Source organism: Citrus clementina, unplaced genomic scaffold (genome assembly GCF_000493195.1).
Source record: "Citrus clementina cultivar Clemenules unplaced genomic scaffold, Citrus_clementina_v1.0 scaffold_2, whole genome shotgun sequence".
Classification (NCBI taxonomy): domain Eukaryota; kingdom Viridiplantae; phylum Streptophyta; class Magnoliopsida; order Sapindales; family Rutaceae; genus Citrus; species Citrus x clementina.
This window is the reverse complement of record NW_006262688.1, coordinates 15,464,560-15,474,642: the sequence shown is the minus strand read 5'-3', so window position 1 is coordinate 15,474,642 and position 10,083 is coordinate 15,464,560.

Below are 10,083 nucleotides of genomic sequence, written 5' to 3'. Positions count from 1 at the left end.
AATCGGTTAACCGTTTTCAATAAACGGTTCACCGTTAGTTTCCAGAATCATCATATTAACAATACTTTAAAGAACATGCTTTCTGGAAATTATCGGTTAGCCTTTTTAAATAAACGGTTAGCCGTTTTTAAATAAACGGTTAGCCGTTTGCTACAGTGATTGCTACAGTAACCTGCACAGTGCACTATTTTCTAAAATTACAGTTTGACCCCAAAACTTTACAAAACTGTACCATAGCCCAGCACGTCATGAAACTTTGCAAATAGGTCCAATTTCAGAATTTTTAAGTAATGCTTTGTTAATCCCAAAACTTTCTGAAATTATGTTATAGCCCAAAAATGCTATGACACTTTTCAAATAAGTCCTTTACCAAAATTCAAGCAATACTTGTTTATTTCAAAGTTTTCAAAATTCTTTCAATTAAACCATAAACTTTGAAAAACAACCAATTTCATAAAATCATTTTTCCATTAAGAATGAAACATTTATAATGTGAAACTAATGATTTATTTAAAAAGAATAAAAACAATCAATTTCATAAAATCATTTTTCCATTAAATACAAAACATTTATAATGTGAAAATAATGATTTATTTAAAAGAATATTAAATAATTTGAGCTTAAAAGATTAATCATTCTTAACTTTGTTTGTTATCATCAAAATCAATATTATGGAAACATATATGTTAACACCCACTTCATTTACCCCCATTTTCTAGGCATATGACCCAAGGCCATATTCTCCCACTAGTTGCACCCACAATTATTTAGGTTCCACTTTTGAAAATTTTGCAGCCAACACGCTTCATGTTTAATTGCCACTGTCCGTGTAAAGCCCATGTGTAAATGCCTCTCATCTTTGCATAGTTCAACCCCCGTGATGCTCATTGTGCTGCATTTTTGTAAGCTACCCTGCACACATTTGCTCTACCACCTCACGCCATTCTGTATTCTGCCCAGATGGCTTGCATGTGCTCCTGTGTCCCACACTCGCGCACCCACACGTCCATGCACTTACGAGATGTTATATGTGTTGCCCACGCATGCCCTTACATGCGTTGTCCTGCGCTCTTTGTGCTTGTCCTGCCACGTATGCTTGCTGTTTTGCCCCAGTGCACACACCAATCTTGCCTTGCTTTTTTACTTGCCAACAAGCACGCCTATATTGCTACCACGGGTTAGCATAAGGCCACAAGCCAAACCTAGGTAATTGACCATCATGACTCACAATAGTGACAAATCTCCCCACTAAAAAAGCTTTATGTCCTTGTTGGCGGGATAACTAAGTCTGCCATAAGCTCCCCTACGCAAAGCCATAACAAAGCCTGTATCTCTTTCTCATTGACACACACCCATATGTCAACACTGGGCTCATTACACATCCTTTACGCCATCCCTAGGTACCTACGATGTTCTGCCCATATGAAGTAAGACTCACAACAATATTGTCCCTAGCAACTTGCATATCAAGGTAGGGTATCAAACTCACTTTCACAAGATTCACTATTGCTTCCATATCAATCATTGCCTTTACTTTATTCAGTTAACCTCACTATTGCATATATTAGTCCCTTTTGGTAGGTTTCACCCCTCAACATACTCTCTAGCATCTCTTCATTCATGGTTTCCTCATTTACTTTAACTTCTGTGTTGCTCTGTAGTTGTAACATATTCATATGTACTGCAACTACTTTGGCCTCTAAAGGTTTCAAAAACTCTTCTTCTATTTCCTTTACCAAGGCATTTATTTTCTCGTGCTTCAGACAATCCTTTGCCCGATGTGGTCTATCGCAGATGAAACATCTTGAACTATTCCTCTCTTTTGGATTCCCTTACTTGGCTTTGTTTAGACAACTATTTTTCTTTCTACCATCACGTAAAGGATAGCGTTTCTGGCCATTTTTTTACTTTTTAGATTGAAAGAAGAAGTGTTCACGAATCTGAAATCCACCAAGTCGTCAGTCAATTTAATGCCGCTAATAAACCCCTTACAGCTTGCCTCCATAATTTTGTTTGAGCTCACGGCAGCAAACCCGATATAAAGTTGAAGAGCTTGTCCTCATCCAAGATGTTTTTGATGTCTAACATCAATAAACGAAACTTCTTGACATAATCCCTCACTACTCTATGCTTTAACTTCTTTAAGCCCTCTTTCGCGAGCCAACTAAAACCTACTCACCACCATAATTTAGCATCATCCTCCAACTGCATGCTCGTGATAGTGATCCGCTCTATTTCAGGCACTCAAATAGCTCCAGAATATTACTTTATATCCTACAAAAAAAACTCTCCAATTCTTTGGCATTTTGAGTCCCATTATAAGCCTTAAGTTCAGGCACCTTAACTTTCAAAGGTCCATCCTCCGCACGAGAAGTGTTGCTTACTGTTAACCCAACTTTCTTTTAAAGATCCCCAATGTTGTCTTTCAGTAACTCTGTTAATGCAGTAACATCCTCTATCACCTTATTTAGCTTATCCAAAAACTCATTAACAAATTCCATGCAAGTTCATTTCACACTTGCCATCTAAATTGAGTTGATTTCTGTGTTCTTAGCCAAAAACTCTCTAAGTCAGGCTATAAAATACCTAAAACTACCTCCATATTGGTTTTTTCCATTGTCAATTTTCTCGAAACTATACAACTTCACTCTTGTGCTATAGTTTCCCTGAAACCAAGCAATCAGTTGTCCTTAAACTGATTTTAATCGAGCCTTGTAATCAATTGCCACCCACAACTGATTATAACCGTGCTTTATAACAAAATTCTGTAAACCCAATCGTGCGTTCTAATAATAGTTTGTTCTAAAACTAAAGCAACCTTTGCTTTAATACTAGTTGTCATCGAGGCTTATCTTAAGGATGTAGCAACCCATATGATGGTGTAAAGCCTTACTCGAACAGCCACTCAACAATTCCTAGCAGAAGCAAATAAAGTAACAAGCACGTAAAGACCCGCAATGGAGGTTTACGTAATGAGACTAATTTCACTAACAGCAAAGAACAAAAATAACAAGGATAGACGTACACAAAAATACACACTTTTGCTTTTTTATTTTCGTAAATAAAAAAATATTACAAATAACTCAAGGCTTTGTATGCTCAAGAACATCACTCTCTCTACTAAAAACTAGGGCCCCAAAACATACATTTCCATCACTATATATACAAGTTTACAAATGACACCCCTATTTGCTAAGGTAAGGTAGCGCAAGCATAATTCTTTCTCCTAAAGTTTAGGTACCACTAAGCATGCTGTAAAAAAGTACATGTCCACTCCCCCTTAAATAAAGCAACCGTTGCCCACTTAGCCTAGTAGCAAGGATGTCATAGAGTGTATTCATCCTTGTTTGCCTCTCTTCATGAGTAATTGCCACTGCATGCTTCCTTTGTCCCCATTTTCTAGGCATGCAATCCAAGGCATGTTCTTCCACTAATTGTGCCCACAACTACCCACTTCATGCTTGATTTTACGTCCCACTTTTGGAGAATTTGTAGCCAATATACTCTACATTCAATTGCCACTGTCCGCACATAGTCATCGTGTAAACACCTCTCATCTTTAAATACTTTGGGCCTAGTGCATGCCCCACTGTACTGCACATTTGCGCGCTACCTCTATACGTATTTGCGCTACTACCTAACATCATCATGCATTCTGCCCACACGGCTTGCGCACATGTGCCCTATACGTCTCGGGCTAGCGCACTCATACTTTCAAGCACTTACAAGATGTTATGTTTGTTGCCCACGCATGCCCTTGTACGCACTGTCATGCGCTCCCTACTCTTGTCCTACAATATATGCTTCTTGTTGCATCCCAGCCCACATGATAGTCTTGTCTTGTTTTTGTGCTTGTCTACAACATGCCCATATTCTTGCCATAGCTTGGCACAAGGCCACAAACCAAGCCTAGGCAATTGGCCATCATGACTCACGATGATGACAAACCATAATTAGAGCTTCAACACGAGTTTATTCAAGCCGAATCAATGCCTAAACAATCTTGCGGATGTTATTCCTTGAACTATTAGCACCAGTTGCACGTCAGGTTGAAATCCTATTACTAGTTGAAAAAAGGATTTCTCCAACTAATCTGGAGGAGACATGTGGACGGATTGAAATCCCGCCAAAGTATTTAGTAACTACACTTGGGACTGTTCTGGTCCTTTTGAAAGTGACATGTGCCTTGGTGAAATACCTCCAAAACATTTGGCAACTCTACTGGGGAGCTTTCCAGTCGTTCAAAAAGTGGCATGTGGCTTGAATAAATCCCGCCAAAATAACTTTAAGGTGTATTGAAGGGTTTGAGACTCCGTAGTGATCTCAAACTTAATTTTTTATATTGGATTTTATTTGGACTTATTTACGTATAGGCTGTATTTAGATTTATCTATGTTAGACTTAAATTTCATAGCTGGTAATTGTATTATATATAATTATATTAAAACGATTGGTACGTTGACCTCTTAATTTGTCTCTTTATCACCCAATTTCCAATTAAACCTTTAATTTTTTAATTTATACCTGCAAACATAAGGAAATATTACAAATTCCCCCTCAAATATAATGAGAAATATATAAATTCAAATGAGGCATGACACTTACTTCCCCCTCTAATCTTGGAAACATTACTTTAACCACTTATACTAATAGTGTTACTAATCCGTTAAACAAAAAAGGTAATATAGTAACATTTATATTAAAAAATTATATAATAAATGAGTAATAGATCGATTTTTCACCTACTTATAAAAACGAAATAAAACACTTCAACTTTGACCACAATACTTAAATATTCTAAACTTTTGTTTTGATTGTGGTCATCTTCGTGGAGGCAAGTAGCCATATTTGGTGCTTTTCACACCCAAAGAAATTAAAAAACCTTGCTATTTTGGAAGGCAATTTGGCACTATTTTGCTTCTCAACGGCAAAAAAGGCAATGTGCTTTTATTTTCTACTTCGGACATTTACATTTCACATTTTGAGGTAATGACTATCTAATTCAAATTAAAAAAAAAGTGTATAAATTAGGTAATTAGCTCAACTTGTTAAGGCCAGTTGATTGGCACTAAAAAGTTTACATTTAATAAGGATAAAATTATTAGTTTTTCACTTATTGTGTCGATTAATGCGTTCATTATTCTTAAATTATCTTAATAATCCTCAAATATATTTTTATGTTAAATTAATTCGCAATATGTTAATTTTTATCTTATAAATATTTTTCAGGAATAAAGATGAAATTTGAATTAAAAACAGAAACAAATAAGAACTGCTTAAGCAATTTGGAATGCATCATTGAGGAGATGTTATTAAAATAAAATAAAAAATAAAAAATGAATGAAAGTGGCAATCATGTTGGTGATGGTCAAGAGGCCATCACGCCTCCTGACCATCACACCTTTCAATATGTATATATAATATTAAAATAAAATAAAATAATAATAATAATAAAAGAAGAGAAAAGAAGATGTATCCCTTGCCTATAAAAGGCAAGGGGACGCAAGCGAAGGAGGGGAGAAAAAGTCGAGAGAGAGGAGCCAAGCCGAGAGATAATATATTTTAAAAGTTTGTTAAATAAAAAGACTGTTTTGTTTTCTTTCAATATGAGTAGCTAATTTTACTAAGTTGAGGTGAAAGGTGAAGTTCAAAGTTTCAAATTATTAAATTTATTACTTTCTCAAGTCAGTTTTTAAGTTTATTTTATTTTTTTTGGATATTTTTATGTCATGTTAATTTATAGATTTTCTTTGGATTTGTATGGTATTTTAACATAATGTCGACACATTAATATAGTGTGGCACATTAGGTACTTGATTCCATGCTTATTCACACACATAGTTAGTCAATAATTAAATGATATAATAATTAACCGGTAAAAGTGATTCAAAATATAAAAATGAGAGAGTATTAAAATTATAGTTTGAATACTGAGAGTAGATCTTGTAACCTTAGCATATTTTTAACTTGATTTCTTCCCTCAAACACCAAGAACATATCATGTTTTGATTGTTGGAGGAAAAATTTAATGGATAAGTAAGAAAATATGGGGTTTTTATAGAGGTTTAAAACTTTTGAATATAAAACTACTAAGTACTACATTAAATAAACTTTATAGGAATTTGATAGTTTATTTAAGAAAAGATAATTACAAAATAATAATAAATTAAATGAATAATAATGATTTTTAAATTCACTTTCCCCTTTTATATACAAAATAATTATCTCGTGGGGCCTTCATGTAAAGCAGGGCCCTAGGCAATCACCTTAGTTGCCTAGAGGTCGAGTCGCTATTGTTGTGATACTGCTAACATATGCCCTACACTTGATTCTATGCAGGTACCTACAAGTGACGATGGCCAATCGAACTTTAAAGATACGGTACAACCTGAAGAAGCAAACGAAGATGAAGCATCAGGGCTCGAATTAAAGCCTTTACCGAAAGAATTGAAGTATGCCAATCTTGGAGGATAACAGACTTATCCAGTGGTAATTTTTTTCCAACTCACGCATGATAAAAAAGGTAAGTTGTTATCTGTACTAAAAAGACATAAAATTGCATTTGGTTGGACCTTAAAAGGCATAAAAGGCATTAATCATTTAATCTACACACACCGAATACACTTGTGGATGATTTAACTATATTTGGTAATTCTTTTTATATATATCTTGATAATCTAGAAAGAGTTTTGGAAAGGTGCAAAAAAAAAGACTAGTTTTAAATTGGGAAAAATGCAATTTCATGACCACTTCTGGAATTGTCTTGGGCTATGTTGTGTCTTCAAAAGGAATTGCAATTGACAAAACCAAAGTTGAAGTCATTTCAAAATTACCCTCACCAAAGACAATTAGAGAAGTTTGTTTCTTTTTAAAATATGCAAGATTTTATAGGAGATTTATAAAAGACTTTAGTGTCATGTCTAGACCACTTTGTAAGCTCCTAATAAAATATGTACCTTTTGAATGGACTAAAGATTGTCAACAATCTTTTGAAAAAATAACTACTCTTTTGACATCAGCCCCGATAATGCAACCCCCTGATTGGTCTTTACCTTTTGAACTAATGTGTGATGTTAGTGATTATGAGGTTGGTATTGTTTTGAGACAAAGAAATGAAGGTAAGCCTTTTGTCATCTATTATACAAGTAGAACTTTGAATAATGCTCAAACGAATTATACTACAACTGAGAAAGAACTACTTGCTGTAATATTTACATTGGATAAATTTTGTTCGTATTTAATTGGTTCATCTATTATTGTTTATTTTGATCATACTGCTATAAGATATTTAATGTCGAAACAGGATACCAAACCAAGGTTGATACGATGGATTTTACTATTTCAAGAATTTAACTTAACAATTAAGGATAAAAAGGGCGCCGAAAATATTGTTGCAGATCATCTTTCCAGACTGACAAATGAGTCTTTAATTGAAACAACAACTATTAATGATTCTTTCCCTGATGAATTTTTGTTTTCTATAAACAAAATGCCATATGATTGGAGATCCCGAGATAAGAAGAAATTCTTAACAGACATGAGAAGCTTTTACTGGGATGATCCATACCTATTTAAGTACTGCTCTGATCAAATTTTTTGAAAATGCATACCAGACGATGAGGTAAGTATGGCCATTCAATTTTGTCATTATAAGGCATGAGGTGGCCATTTTCCTTTAAAAAAGATAGCTGCTAAAATATTGTAGTATGGATTTTATTGGCCTACATTATTTAAAGATTCACATGCATTCTGCAAAGTGTGTAAGAATTGTCAAATGGTAGGGTCTATTTCAAAGCGAAACATGATGCCTTTAAACCCTATCCTTATCATTGAAATATTTGATTGTTGGGGAATTGATTTTATGGGCATTTTTCCATCATCATTTGGATTTGTATACATTTTGGTTGCTGTTAATTATGTTTCAAAATGGATCGAGGCGATTCATTGTCGGCACAATGATCACAAGATTATGATCCGCTTTTTAAAAGAAAATCTTTTGAACAAATTTGGAATACCTCGAGCCATTATCAATGATGGAGGTAATCATTTTTGTAATAAGCCATTTGAGTCATTAATGAAGAAATATAGAATTACACATAAAGTTGCTACCCCTTATCACTCTAAAACAAGTGGTCAAGCTGAATTAGCAAAAAGAAAGATAAAATAAATTTTAGAAAAGACAGTTAATCCAAATTGTAAAGATTGGTCTCTTCGACTAACTGATGCACTTTGGGTATATCGTGCTGCTCTTAAAACATCTTTAGGAATGTCACCCTATCGGCTTGTTTATGAAAAATCTTGCCACTTACCGGTTGAATTTGAACATAAATCATTTTGTGCTATTAAAGCTTTTAATTCAAATCTTGATGATGCTGGTAATGTGCATAAATTGTAATTGAATGAACTTGAGGAGTTAAGGAATGATGCATATGAGAATTCCATAATTATTAAGGCAAGAACTAAAGTTGTTCATGACAAAAGAATTTTTCAGAAAATATTTGAAATTAGTCAAAAAGTGTTACTTTATAATTCTCGTCTTCATTTGTTTCCAGGGAAGTTAAAGTCAAAGTGGAATGGTCCATTTGTTGTAACAAATGTGTATTGTTGTGCAAATTTTATTGAACTCGCAAACGCACGAATCTATTATAGAATAAGTTAACGGTGACGAGTGTCGCTGCCACAAGGAGGTGGATTTTAATTATGTGTAGAAATAATTTTCTATGGTGGTTGATTGGATTTGTGGTGGAAGTGATTTAAATTATCCTAAAAATTCAAATTAGAATGGCGAGAATAAATTGAAGTGAAAACTATTATAATTGAAGCACTTGGGTATCTGGATCTGCATCAACATATACCATAGGCTAAATATTCCTTATTAATGCCAATTAAATCATGAGGGGGGGTATCCACACCTCATGAACCACACTCTAATCAATATGGTGCTAAGGGCTTATCGTGTCAAATAATAATAACCTTGTAATAGGGAGCCGGTGAAACAATGGCGATATCTGACAAGATTATTACTATTTATCGACGAAAAGTCAAAACATCCACAATAATTAGAGGGAAAGAGAAAGTAAATTTACCAAATAAAGCCCATGACACATGTTGAGACTTCACCTTCAACCCAAGCTTGAAATAAAATTAGCAACTCATAATTGAACTAGGGGCAAAATGAGAATTTATTAAAATACGTAGAAAATACAAGATGGAGAAGGAATTACAAAAAATTGAACTCAAAAATGAATTCAAAGATCCCTAAATTAGGGGGGGGAGAGCCCCCTTTTTATAGATACACTGAGTAAATCATGGCCATCGGATTAAAAATATTTTGGACGCTCATGATTGCGCCACGTCATCAATCAACAGTATGAGGTTTGACCACTTGGTTTGAATAGTACACAGTTTGACTACGTGGTTTGGTTGTAAATAATCCTGTGTATGTGCATGTACCGTACGTACGATTTTTTGTCCACTAACATGCTGTCACGTCACCGATCAACAGTGCATAAGCATTTTAGTCCAATGGAATCGTGACACCTCATCAGTCAATGCCATATCATCGGTCAATGCCACGTCATCGTTCCGTATGTGTGAACAGTAACATCGACAGTACCGTACATGTGAATAGTATCATTTTTCCTTTTATGCTCCCCTAAGGTTTTCGATTGTCCTGAGTTCAAAAGTGATGTCTATTTTGCTATCTAATCTCTCGTTTATTATGAAATGACCATGATGCCCCTAAAATACATAAAATACTTAATTAAAATAAAACATACATAATTAAATCAAAAGAGACTTAAATACTCAAAAGTAAGGGTTGTTAGTAAGATTGAAATGTAAAATGATGATTTTCTCTTTTATAAATATATACTTTCTAACACTCAACATGTATCCTTATGGAGCCGTAGAAATTGAGAATCTAAAGGATGGTGTCACATTTAAAGTTAATGGTCAAAGATTGAAACTATATCTAGAATACCAACCACATGAAGCAGACACAAAAATCAATTTGAGTGACCCATCAAATCTTGATTAAGCCTTTTTGTTTTAATTTTTTGTGAATTGGTTTTGCTTTTACTT